General features: G+C 44.2%; 1 protein-coding gene across 2 annotated transcripts in view; it reads left to right on the top strand.

The window, feature by feature from the left end:
- The first annotated feature begins 9,274 nt into the window (after positions 1-9,274).
- The window catches only part of LOC135919941 (uncharacterized), a 78,010-nt gene continuing 73,132 nt past the window's right edge, over positions 9,275-14,152 (top strand). For both annotated transcript variants that reach the window (XR_010570112.1, XM_065453960.2), the window contains exon 1: positions 9,275-9,431. The gene's annotated coding sequence lies outside the window, so the exon portion shown is untranslated. The remainder of the gene's footprint in view (positions 9,432-14,152) is intronic.

Here is a 14,152-nt window from a genome sequence, read left to right as displayed (position 1 = left end):
CGAGGGCGAGTCAAATGAAAGTGAGCCAATGCAAATATATGACAAACGGGGTACTTTATTTAAAGTAGCCTCCATGAGCATTTAGACATTTCGACATTTCTCTCATTGACTAACGAGTCGCGTAATTCCCGTCTCATAAAGCTCCTTGGGTTGCTGCTTCAAAACGTCTGCAACTGACTTGCACGTCATCGTCCGAGACGAATCTGGTTCCCATGAGCTGTTTTTTCGGTTGACCCAAAATGTGGAAGTCGCAAGGCGACAGATCTGAGTTGTATGGCGGATATTGCAGCATTTCCCACTTGAACTTAGCCAGTTTTATATTAACCACATCAGCGACTTGGAGATGGGCATTGTCGTGGAACAAGATGAACCCATTCGTCAATTTTTCACGTAGTTTCTTCTTGACTGCGACACACAGGCGATCCGGCGTTTCACAATATCGTAAACAAGTGATAGTCTCTCAAGATTCAGTAAATTCTATCAGTAATGGCTCCTGACGATCGAAAAATAAAAGTCAACACCTTTCCGGCGGAAATGGTGGCCTTTGCTTTCTTTGGGGGGGTGGTGAATTCAAGTGTTTCCATTGTAAGCTTTGCTTTCGTGTTTCAGGCTCGTAGTAGTGGCACCATGGTTCGTCCTCGATCACACTTGCAAACAAGAAATCGCACCCTTATTGTAATACCGGATCAGATGAGTAAAGGCAGCGCCGAACTTCTCCGTATTCCGGTGGAGATTCAAAATCTTGGGCATCCATTGCGCACACAAGAGCCGATATAACCGAGATGTTCATGAATTATCGCGTCAACGGTGACGGTGAACCGAACCGTGACTGATGTTCACACGCTCTGCCAGTTCATCGATGCTTATCCTCCGTTCTTGTGTCATCAGCTCATCAACCTTTGAAATTTTCTAAGGGGTGATTGCACGATGGCTTTGTCCCAGTCTGGGATCGTCTTTGCAACTTTCACGTCCTTCTTTGAACCGTTTGTTCTAACGCTTCACAGTGGCCAATGAAATGCAATGTTCAATCTACACGGCAGCCATACGGTGAGTAATTTCTTTTCGGGAAACACCTTCAGCTGTCAAAAAGCTCACGGCACCACGCTGCTCAACTTCTGGAGCGTCCATTACGCCACGCAACCATGTTCAACCAAGTTTATGAGCGCATTAAAGAACATTTACGCTCACACCTGCGTGCCACTTTTGTGAATGAGAGATGCCTGCGTGCTACGCGCAGGCCTAGCAGATAATGAACAGAACCATCATTGCGCGGGGTGGGTAGGCTCACTTTCATTTGACTCGCCCTCGTACATTAGAAATGCGAAGATACAATGGAATATACAAATGCTAAAATACAGCTTGATAAAGGGCAAAAAATTGCCACTGGAACCAAAGTTCACTGCACGTATACACAAAACCTCGCAACAAGATATCTAAACATACGTATAAGTTTCCAATAAATTATTATTATTATTATTATTATTATTATTATTATTATTATTATTATTATTTGTTTTGAACACATATACACATATACACAGGTAACAGGAAAGGGAAAGCGAGGAGCAGGCTGGCAACTGCCACCGGAAGGGGCACAACGCCTGCTTACTCTTCTGAAGGGAGGCGACAGCCACACAGAAATGGAAGATAGGAAGGAGGGGAGGAAAAAGGAAAAAGGAAAGGAGAGCAACAGGACAAATCTAAAGACCAAAGTAGAACACTGCAACAGGACAAATCTAAAGACTAAAGTAGAACTCTGCAGCCGCCAATAAATCTACGTATCTAAGAAAAAGTCATGGTATTTAATGGGTCAAACAAGGCAATGAAACATGTCGCGCAATCACAGATTCACAGAATCCTCTCCACTCCCCCCGATGTATCGTGCGCGACGGAAGGCGCAGCGCGATTGCTCCCCGCTTTTCTTCTTTGCGCACACAAGACTGAGCCACCATCATCGGCTCGAAAATGCACACGACCAGAGACAGAAAATGCACACGACCAAATGCAGGCGAAAATGCACACGACCAGAGAAAACCGAAGGCGCACAGATGTGCGCCGCGCGGTGGTCGGGGCAACACGAGAAAAACGCATGCGCTCTGGCTGGCTCTGGCAGCCCCCGGGTAGGGGAGCGAGAACAACAAAATTGAAGAGGCTCAACGTGGTCTTCGTCATTAAAAGTCAGTAGAAAAATAAATAAGAACGTAGTTACCTTGGCTGGCTTTAGTGTCTTCACTGGATGCTTTGGCGCAGGTGAAAAAAATAAATTGATGTTTTTTATGTGCCATGACGGCACGAATGAACCACCACAACGCTTCGTCTCATCGGGCCTCGCTGCGGGCTTTGTCAACTTGTCTGATAGTGCGTTGATTTGGCTAGTCTCGTTGTATGGCCCGATGTGCGACTTTGGAAAAGTCAAATATTTATGGGAACATTAAACTTACAAAGTTACGCAATTGAAAATCTAAAGCACACGTTTGGAAATGTCAATGCACCTTTCAGGTCAGAAGTTTGAGAACTTTATACCCATAAGGTTTCGGAATTGACATCCACGCGCTCCGTAGATTCCATGATAGAGTAGATTCCGCAGCCTCTGCGAGATGCCGCGGCGAGCCCGTTCGCCATCAAAACGTCCTTGAAACTTAGTGCTCGGATGGGGCTGCTTGCGTTATGTGACTCCCGGTGCATGGGCGTTGCCGCGAAATCCAGCCCGAGTTCGCAATTTTTGCGGTGAGATGGCTTTTCGAGCATGAAAAATACGTTCTAGACAAAATACAGAATGATTTTCTGCGCCGGGGGTTGCTTTGGTCGGCAGTGCATGGACAGCGCGAAAAAATTTCGGGGGGGGCTCAAGCCCCATAAGCCCCCCCCCTGGCTACGCCCCTGGTGGCAGCTGCAATACTAGATCGACGGCATAAATTTCCCTTTCCTATCCTCCGTAAGAGACAGGAAACATTGTTTTACAAGATTCATAATCTAGCTTTCTTGAGTTAATTACAGATAGCCTAATGTCGTAGATGACATTAGGATTTACTGCTGTGTGCCGTAGTGAAAGACAGATATATGATCTGGTAAAAGTATAGTAAAAGTATTCACGAGTATATAAGTCCTCCGCCCAAGATGTGCAATATAGGTTGATCGATTCTGTTTCAAGGAAAGGTGAGCATATCTTGTTTTTAATGCCGTTGGATGTCTAGCCCAGTAGAAAGCTTGCAAAAGCGATCCCAGTGCTTTAAAACGTGCTGCACTGCAGGCATTAAATCGTGTCACGGAACTCTTTTCAAATTGTAAAGCTAGCTTTTCTGCGTGGTGTGGCGGCAGCATAACGGTGGTGCTTAAGATACGTACGCAGTGAAGCTGTGTGCGTAATTCCCTTTTTGAAGCTTTAGCTAGAGTGCTCCTATATCTAAATACATATGTAAAAGGAGAATTCGCTTTTCTCTGCAACCACTGCACCAAATTTGACGAGGTTTGTTGCATAATAAAGAAAACTTAAAATCTAGTGACTGTTGCTTTCGAATTTTTGAGTTACGTCGTCTATCTTCATTAAAAATTGGCAAAAATCGAAAATTTTCAAAAAACAAAACTATCAAGTTTACAACTCGGTAACTCAACAACTATAGAAATGATAACACAATTCTGTGAATTGCATCTAATAGTATATCTAAAGCGGACAAAGCTGATATGTTACACATGAATATGAAAAAAGATTAATAATAGGGAAATACAACTTTTGCAAAACCCTTGTAACCAACGTAAGAAATTCACGTAAGATGTAAAATGACATGTTGAATTTGTCCGCTTTGAATGGTATAATGGATGCCGTTTACAGAACCGCGATATCCATATAGTTTCATATTTATTTAGAAACTCTATGGCGATATCAGTTCTCGATGCAGAGCTATGAATTTGTGAACTTCGTGCTTTTATTTTCTTAAACGGTCAAATATTTGAAAATCGTTTTAAGAAAATTCTAGCCCTAAATCGAAATTCCGCTTACAACAGTCACTAGAATTTAATCTTCTCTTTGAAATGCAACAAATTTCATGAAAATCGGTCCAGGGGTTATCTTATAAAAACGTTTTTGCGTTTTACATGTATTTGAATAAGCCGAGCCGGAATTGGGCTCGAGCTAAACCTTCCTCTTAAAACTTAAAATGAGTGGTAATCGTTCTGTCGTCGAACATGACGGTGGTTTCAAGTTTCTAAAGAGCGCAGAAGCGAATTTTACAACGTGTACAATGAAACTGTTGTGTACACTGCGAACTCTATGCTTGAAAAAGGCAATAGGAGCGGCTTGCTGAAGTTTTTAAAAACATGCGAATTGTGCGACCGCCTTTGAATGTTGCAGCGCTTTACCCCTTTTCCCAGCGCAGGGCAGCCAGCCGGTATTTACACTGGCTAACCTCGTCTTCCCCCCCCCCCCCTTGTCTCCTCCTCCTCCTCCTCAAAATAGAATTGTGGACTGCCAATCTTTTGATCGTATGTTCGAATCCTCGCAGCACAATGAGAATTGTTTTTGCAATATTCTAGCAAGAAATTTGGGAATTCCAGTGACAACACCAGTAGACATCAGAACAACCAGGGGAGTTAGCCAATAGCAGCTATTGCTGTAAAAAAGAACACTGGCATAAGCACAAGAATTGAGATGAGCACACTACATGCCTTTGTTCCGGTAGTGGTCCACTACTTTGGTGCTACAGTTAAGGACCTCGAATGAGTTCAAGGAGCAAGAATTTAGCCCAGAAGAAATATTGCGCTTAACAGCTGTATCTAGTTGTACCATTTTGCCTATGCAGCTTTATATAACCCTGTCCACATTTGCCTAAAGCACACGAGTGGCATCCTGAAAAAAAAAAGAGCTTTTGATATTGCTTGGGTGAAAATTCATCTGTTTCAGCCTAATAGCACATGTACATATGCACATACTTGCATTCGGTATACCTTATCCCCAACTGTTAGGTCACTTTCTTACCTCATCAGCGAATCACTCCTGCAACCAAGTGTGCTGGTCCGGGTTTTACCTGCATTTCCACCTGTGCAGTTGGTAAAAGTCTTTGGCTGTTTACTGTAACTACATATTTCAAACATTTCGTTTCATAAAAGGCTTTGGCAACACTGATGCCTGGGAAGGCTTCATGAAAGGCCACCAGTACCTCCTCATTGTAGACTGTGCTCGAAATTCTTCTTGGTTCGACTGACTAAGAACCCATATATATTTCCTCCAAAGAATCTGGTATTGGCGATGCTTTGATGGAGAAAGAGGATATTGCCGCACGTGTCAACCTTAGGCCAGAAACAAATCTGGCACAGGTGGAAATAGTCTTGTTTGTCCCAGATGGTGGTTCAGCCTCACGAGGCATATTCCTTCAATCAATGTGCAAAATATCAATGTGAGTGAGACTGATCAAAGGTTGGCTATGGTGTCAAGTTTCTTGCCTGGTTTCGATACTGGCATCATGACCAAGTGTTTCCACTCTGTGGGAATTCCAATATTCCAGATTTAATTGGTTACAAGCAACAGTGCTTGCTTCCTCTTTTTGGCAAGATTCTTCAACATCTGCAAAATGACCCCATCTTTGCCACGTGCGTTTTAAGTGTTGACATGTTCGAAAGCAACAACAGGTTCTGCCATCGTAAAGAGGCTTTCCATTCCTTCCTTGGCAAGTGGTCATTAAGGTGCGTACAACTCTGGTGACAGTCAGTCTCACTGAGAGGTGGTCGGGGAAAGCATCTGCAGCTTGTTCCTCAAGTTACTCAGAAGTGCAATGAAGGTCGAATAGCGTGTTTTCAATAGTATTACAGTATTTTGTTCATCCTGTTATAGCCGAGAATGTGCCGCATCTTACCGAGACCTATACGTTCAAATGACATGCAGTGGTCCATCCACTAGTATCTGACAAGTTTCTTAGTATGACATCTTGCCTGCTTAGTCTTGTGCAGAACATTGATCAGGGTTTGTTGCGTGCAGCCACAATTTAAGTATGCAGTATGCAGCTTGGCTTGCTCACCTCAAAGTTGCAGCAGGTGCTTGTCAGGGCTGGATGTTGCCCCAGTAAGCTCTAGTTCGCATGTCGCTCTTTGCAGTATGTAAAGGATGCGTGCTGCTAGTGATTCTGCATCACCTTCACATTCTGCAGACTCAAGTGCATCATGGAAATGGACCCAGCCTGAAACCCTGATTTTGTGAAATGTGGCACATTTTCACCCCTACATCAAGTGTTATATGCTGCAACAGAACTGCTTGTTGGCCTAGTTGGTGCTTGCTAAAGGACATGTCTTTTGCCGCAATTGAACACTCACAAAAGGAGTGTCTTTATGTGTCTTCCTTTTGTGAGTGTTCAATTGCGGCAAAAACATGTCTTTTATCAAGTGTTATACTGGATAATGGTCGCTGCTTCTGGGGCAGAGTCGCACTGACACTCATTATGAAGGCCGCAGTTGCCCTTGCTAGTTTTAATGGAGGGTGTGACAGTTGGAGTAGTTGGTGTCATTTGCTAATATGAGGTCTGTAGTGTCTGCTTCGTCAAGGTGGCATCCTCTTAGCAGTATGTCTTTGCGTCCCCAATATGGGTGATGTGCATCGAGCTCACCTAGACTGAGTATTCTGGGCTCAGGAAATTGAAGATGTCAAAGCCAAGTGAAGTCGCCTCGACTGCGGTGCTTGGTTTTGGTACAGAGGTAGACCAATGCCGAAACGGCTTCCTTTCACTGCCTTAGCATGCAGCACACCAACACAACTTTCTGATCAGACATATGTTTATTTAAGCTGTTCTTTCCTTCCCCTAATTCAATAGTAGCCAATTTTAGGAGCTGCAAATCAAGCTGACTTCAGAAGACTGCTGATTTTTTAGCTACTTCTAGTAGGTTATTGCGTGGTTAATTTTCTAGATGGGCATGACATGCTTCGTGCTTAAAAATGAACTGTTTAAAGAATTCTTTGAGTAATATCAGGATAGGCAACTCTAACTGAGTGATCACTGCTACTGTCGCAAAATGTGGCAATGAGCTAGGCAGATGCTCTCACGACAGCGCAGTGTTCAGGTTGTATGAGTATAGAAGAAACAAAATTGGAGTTGTGAAGTTCAAAGCCCTATTTTTACAGCCTCTCTCTATACTGCTGACATTAGAGAGCTTTAGAATAGTGGATCTACTCTGCATGCGTAAACAAGAAGCCTGTTTGCATATTTCTGGGACCCATGTGGTTTGCATAACCAAGCAGCACGATTCGCTTGCATCCTCTTATCCAATACTATTATTTTTATTGTAAAGCAACCAATATCGCAGTAAGTCTGATCAGCCTGCATCAATATTGCCGCTAGGTGTCACGAGCCAGCGCTGAAAGAAAGAAGTTGGGACTGGAACACGCGCCCAGGAAGAGGCGGGCGCTGAAGTAAAAGAGGTAGAAGCTGAGGACGCCGGCTTAAATTATTGCACGCCATCTTGTACAACCGTCTCCCTCGCCGACGCCGGGTACATCGTCCATTATCTTTTCGTGACAATATGCTAGAAATTTTTAAGCTCTTATGGTGTGTCGGTTGAGTGTTTAAAGCACTTCACCACACCCTTGTCCACTAGACTTGTGCTTTCCAGTACTACTTGCTAATCAACTCTTGAGGTGTTTACATTGCTTTTCTGTGCTGTAAGATTAGTTTGACAGTCCTAATAAAATTGTTATAGTGAAGGTCTGGGTTGTTGTATTGGCCGTGTCATTCTAAAAGTGTTAGGTCTGAAACTATCAAAGCATTTGGCAACTTTAATAAGCTTCACCTCACTACATATATGTATTGCGGTGGGACCATTCAGCACGTGAAAATAAAAATACCGGCAAATAGAGAGTTCAAGAGCACCTGTGATTATAGTAAAGCGGGTGGGGAAGTAGCTTCAGGGTAACGGGGACATCAAAGCTGGAACTAGGGCTGCCATACATCCCGTCACCGCAATACACTGTTTGCTTCATCACATTACACAAAAGTGTTGCGCTGAAGTTATTGAAGACGCACATATACACATTCATTCGTTTTAACTTTACGCAGAACCTTGGATCCAATTGCTAAAACTAAGAGCGCGAAGCACGGGCAGAGATGCAGCTGAACATAACGGCACATTATTAAGCTCCACCTCACCGTGTTTATCGCGCCCTTAGTACGAATAATATTAAACATCTACTCTGCATTTTAGTTCGTGGGATTCTGGTAGACCTTGTGATGTCACTAAAGCTCCGTTAAGTTCACAGCACTACGCGTAAATTGTCGTAAAGCCCACAATAAAAGTAAATCACATGAAGTCATGGATGGCGCACCAGCGCTGAATACGATTGAAAACTTGCGCTGCCCCATTTCAAGGACGCGTGAACAGTTGTGAGCAAACACCACCTTAAGCATTATATTACTTACGTAACGTAAGTCGTGGCGAAGAACACGTACAATACCTCCATCTACGACGCCCACTAAGTAAAGATGCATGTACAATGTGATGACGCTGCTGCACAGTGCCGATCGCAAATTGTATGGCTGAGGTGCTACGCCACTTGAATATTTCGATGGTCGGCACCACTGAATTCTTCAGAAATACGGCTCTAACACCAGCAGAGTTCACTGAGACCAAAAGCCGACATGCCTTACCACTACTACTGCACGACTTAAATACTGAAACCACTGCGGAGACCAGGGGCGGGCTTGGGCCGGAGATTCAACGCGCCACATGGCGCCACCATAGAACCAACTTTGGCGCGACGGCATCACTTGGCACTATCATCGCGCCTTCTCGAAAGTCCCTAAACGATCCTGTCCCTAGCCACCTAGGATCAGGTAACGTGAGGGATTTTTGTACGACATTTAGACGCACACGTCGCATTGTTGAAATCGCAATCACGTGAAATGGGCCTCAGATGGCATGTATTTTGTGGCATGTCTCGCGTCTCTTTCGCGCGCGCACCGTATGCATGATGTGGCTCGCTTTTTGTTTTGCTGCTTTTTTTTCGCTTTTTGCTGGCCTCGACAGAACAACCGTTTCGTTGACCTGCAGTGGTGTTTTGGCTGAGTATCGAGTGGTTTCAGGTGTCTCACTAACCTTATTTTTGTTCCTGGTTGATTGGCATTTCTTCCGTCAGCCGTTTTGGGCTGACGTCGACCATTTCTCCTGGCCAGGCGCGATCCGCCTGGTCAGCATCCCTGCCACCTACTGAATTGCCTCTAGATTTATTTTTTCGCAGTGGCGTCAGCTCCATTCCTGTTGAGCTTGTGCCTACCAATGGAGGTTCCATCAGGATCACGAATGCACAAGCTGTCCAGAAGGCACTTAAGACCACGTCCAACCACTTCCGAACCATCACTGAGGTGTGAGCGTTCGGACGGGGAGGCATGGTGTGCCGTTCACAAGACCAGACCTGTGTTGAAAACCTCTTGAAATGCACTTCATTCGCTTCCACCCCGGTGAGTGCTTTTGTTCTGCCTCACCTTGCGTGCACCAAGGGTCTTGTACGGGGCGTAGACTCCCGATTAGGCCCAACTGAAACCCTGGACAAGCTCTCCGCAGCAGGTGTCATTGCTATCTACCGTTGCAATCAACTGATAAATAACGAGAGGGTTCCGACGGAATCTGCAATTGCAACGTTTGTGGGCACATCATGTCCTTCTGAAATAAAGGTGTGGCCTCTTGTGTTCCGTGTAGAGCCACTCGCGTCGCGTCCAATCCAGTGTCAGAATTGTTGGAGATTCGGGCACAACTTAGGAGGATGTAAGTCTAGCTTGCGTTGCCGCACCTGTGGAGATGGTCATTCAAGTGAATGCTCCGCTCAAGCTCAAAAATGCTGCCTCTGTGCGGGAGCACACCCAGCAGACTATTCGAACTGCTCAGCTCGCGCTCAAGAAATACAAATTCTTGAGATAATCGACCGCCGTCGCTGCTCCCGAACAGATGCAATTGCAGTTATTAAAGACAAGGCCTTCGAATACTCTGATGTTACAGCGTACAACACTCCAAGCGTGGATCTTAATCTCCCCGAAGCAATTGACTCTGGAAAAACCAATGGCTAAAGCTATGGATAAATTGATATCCAGTCTCTCTGATTGCTTAGCGCAGATTATTTCCAGTCAGATGTTGCAAATAATGCAGTCCACTAAGACACCAATGAAGTCCCCAGTATCTAACACCCCACCTCCAATGCCTAGCAACGAGGTACAGACGCCTTCTACATTTGCAGAACATTCCACAGACACTACTGCGCTAGTCAAGCCTGGCGAGGATGAGCCCTCTTATTCAGACACTGTTAGTGTCAGAGATATGAAACTTGACACTCGAGCTCCCAAACGTATGGGATCCCCAATTTCCAAAACTATGAAAGCAAAATAAAAAAAGAGTCAACCATCTCCTATGACTACAGAAAGTGTTCTAAAGGCGGCAGTTACCGCTGCTGTGCGTTCAACACCATTGGACAGTTGAAAGTAGTGCAGTGGAACTGTCGCTCTATATTTTCAGCTTTAACAGATTTATCTTGCCTATCTATTCAATTCAATCCAGATGTCTTATTTCTTCAAGAAACTTGGCTTTCACCAGATAAAAATTTTCATTTAAAATGTTTTCGGTCTTTTTGATTAGATAGACACTCGCGAGGTGGAGGATTACTGATACTTGTTTCCAGTAAAATTTGTCACAAGGCAAAAATTTCTTTTCAAATCATGGATTCCGACTGCAAAATTTTGGCTATAAATTTATGTCTCCCAGGGAACCATCCATTTTCAATTACAAATGCATATTTCCCCAACCGTGTGCAAAGTACGTGTCAACTTGATAGGGCTGTGGCTGCCTGTAGAAAAGAAATGTTGTTTGTAAGGGATTTTAATTCGCATCACGTGTCGTCGGAGCTAAAAACAGATTTGTGAGGTAAGTGGCTATGGGAGTGGACTATTGATAGTCACCTTTCATGTCAGAACACAGGACAAGTAACGTTTGCTAGAGGTCCCTTTCGTTCGGTGTTAGATTTAACATTTTGTAGCGCTGGCATCAAGTTTTTGTCATGGGAAACGGTTGGCTCTGCAACCAACAGTGATCATCTTCCTGTGTCATTTGAAATCACTTGTCCAATAACATATTTAGAATACCAGCCATGCACATTTGTGAACCATACGAAATTTAAGACTTCCTTGCACAGCCGTTCGAAACTTGCCCATACTAATGATAAGGAAATCGCTTCAACCATTATGTACGCGAATGATTGCACATTGTGTCTCTCAGGTCTTGATGCGAACATATACTTGTGCAAAAATGTAATAAAGTTATAGCAAGTTTCTCCAGTTGGACAGAAGCAAATAAGCTTAAAGTAAATTGAAAGAAAATGAAAGTTCTAATGTTTCGCTCAAAAAACAAACCACTTAACGTTGATCATGCTATTTACTTTCAGAGTCAGCACATTCAATCGGTTGAAGATTTTAAAATTCTCGGAGTATATTTTTCTTCTTATTTATGTTGCAATGAACAGATCAAACATATATGTGGCAAACTATCTGCGGTTACTGGTGCTATGGCTCATTGCCGCACATTTCTGCCTACGAGAGCAAAGCTTCAAATATACTATGGTCTCTTTCTATTGTATATAAATTACTCTTACCTCATCTGGGCAACATCTAAAACTAATTTGCAGACTGGTGATATCTCAAAATTAAATTGCTTTGTATATAGAGAATGTTAATCGGTTTTCACCAACAGAAAATATATTTATCAAATATAGACTAAACCGCGTAAGTAAATTATACGAACATATATTACTAGAAACAAATTACTTCTCATCTGAATATGTTAAAAATTATTTGACATCACTTGCTAAGCTAGAACTCCGCACTAACACAAAACAAACTACACGAAACCCTGAGGTAAGGAAGATATCATAGTTTCAAAATAATTATAGCCTACAATTCTTAACACGTAATATCCCGACTGTACTGAACAAATATAAACACACATAGCTACACTAAGTAAAAAGGGCTTGCATGATTACTTTCTTCATTTATAGTGACAGTTCAGTATATTGCGTTCAAGTGAGAAGTGTCATTTTTTGTGCATATGTGTGATGTGTAATCTTTGTTGTGTATAAGCCTTCTGTGTGTATGTCATGTAAATGCTACTGCCGTGTAAGGGACCTGGGCCTCCGTCAAGCTGCTGCAACAGCTTTTTGCCCAGGCGTCCCTCCAGTTCCTTTTGTTTCTAATAAATAAAATTGATCGATTGATTGAGTAACAGAGGTGAGCAGGGGAAGCCTCAGCCTGGAGCCAATATGTCAACAAGCAAACATATTTGACAGGGCCATGCATGACAAGTTCTCACGCTGAGGTTTTCCTTGTTCGTCCACTGTTGATTCGCTGAACGCTAAGCCGAACTTACTCTGAGCATATTTCAAAAACTTTATGGGAACACAAAGCGCTCAGGTTTGTCATCTGCTGTTTGAGGAGAAAGTAAAATTGTCTTTAAGGATTTGTCTGTTTGAGATGAGTGAAATACGGCGCTTCAGTGAACATACCTTTTCTAGCTATCTCTTACGGCGCAGGGCTAGCCTAGTTATTGATTTCATGCAAAGTGCGCATGAAAAATTTGTAGTTAACAAATGTAAAACTATTAACATATCCATAGCTAATTCTAATCCTAGCACTCGCCATCTTAACAATATTCCCTTAGGTTTCGTCACATCATATAAATATCTTGCTGTACACATTACAAATAACTTAAAGTGGGTTATTAATAATGGTAATCATATGTTCGCGTACTTACAGTGCAACTTTCCCAAATTGCCATCTACGTTAAAACTACAGCTCTACAAGAACCTATTTCGCTGGAAACGAATATGCATCTGCAATATTGGATCCCAGTCGTGTTGATATTATTACCTTACTTGAACTAGTAAAAAATACAGCCGAACCCACTTATAAGGATACCGGTTTTAACAATATATCGGTTACAACAATAAAAAGCTGCTGCACCGTCAACTTTTGTATTTTTTCTACGGGGAAATAACCCGCTTACTATACAATGTGCCCATGCCACATTACTGGTTATAAAGATGAAGTCTGGCTGCTGGGTGTCTGTGCCAAAAGGTAATGGAATGCGAAATCTTTGAAAAGAAAAAAGTGAAATGTGAGTCGTTGCGCGATCACCCGCCACCCCAACTGCGCTTCTCCGTAGAATAAAGAATGAACCCATCGGACGCCCCTTCCGCGTTGTCAGCGACCACCACTCTCTCTGCTGGCTGGCGAAGCTCAAGGATCCTTCAGGCCATCTGGCAAGATGGAGCCTTCTGTTGAAGGAATTCGATGTGACAATGGTCTATAAATCTGGGCAGAAACACACCGACGTCCACTCTCTCCCGCGCCCTCGTCGAATCCACACCACTAGATTCTGACGACGACTCTGGTTTTCACGTCTGTAATCTGTAATGCGGCCACGCGGCGGGTTTCAAGTGAGCGATGTGGCCCGGGTCGAAATCAGCCGAGCCATTACTGGGGCGGCCCAAGTCGATGCAATTGCAGCAAGAGAAGATATTATTTGTCCAAACCATCAACAGAACATAATCGTCGTGAGTACCTCGAAGAGGGAGCACGCCGACAAGTACGCCATGGTGAAACGCATCGACATTCGAGGAACGGCCCACGAGGTGAGCACTTACGAATCGGCGCCTCACGGAACAGTTAAAGGAGTGATACGAGGCATCCCGCTAGAGGACACCGCCCAAGAAATTCAAGACCTAGTGGTGCACAAGCACAGCCCGACGGCGTTGCAGGCGAAACGAATTGGCAAGACCAGATCCGTGGTGATCGCCTTCGAGGGACCCAAGGTTCCCAATTACGTGCGTTACGGGAACCTGCTCGTTGAATGTTCACTGCACCGCAAGCAGATCGACGTCTGCTACCAGTGCGGCCGCGTCGGACACCGAATGGACGTGTGCCCCAATCCCCAAAATCGCATCTGCCGGGGGTGCGGCATCGCCAACCCGGACAAAGAGCACGCGTGTGTGCCCAAGTGCGGCCTGTGCGGCGGCAAGCATCTCACCGCCGACCGGACCTGTAAGGCAAAATTCAAGACGCCGTACGTGGTGCGGCGCCGGCGCTGGGAACGGCGCCGGGCCATCGACGACAGTAGCCAAGAAGATAGAGGTCCTGCAGGCCAT

Source organism: Dermacentor albipictus, chromosome 3 (genome assembly GCF_038994185.2).
Source record: "Dermacentor albipictus isolate Rhodes 1998 colony chromosome 3, USDA_Dalb.pri_finalv2, whole genome shotgun sequence".
Taxonomy (NCBI): Eukaryota; Metazoa; Arthropoda; class Arachnida; order Ixodida; family Ixodidae; genus Dermacentor; species Dermacentor albipictus.
The sequence above is the reverse complement of the archived record's forward strand: the minus strand, read 5'-3'. Positions and strand labels throughout refer to the sequence as shown.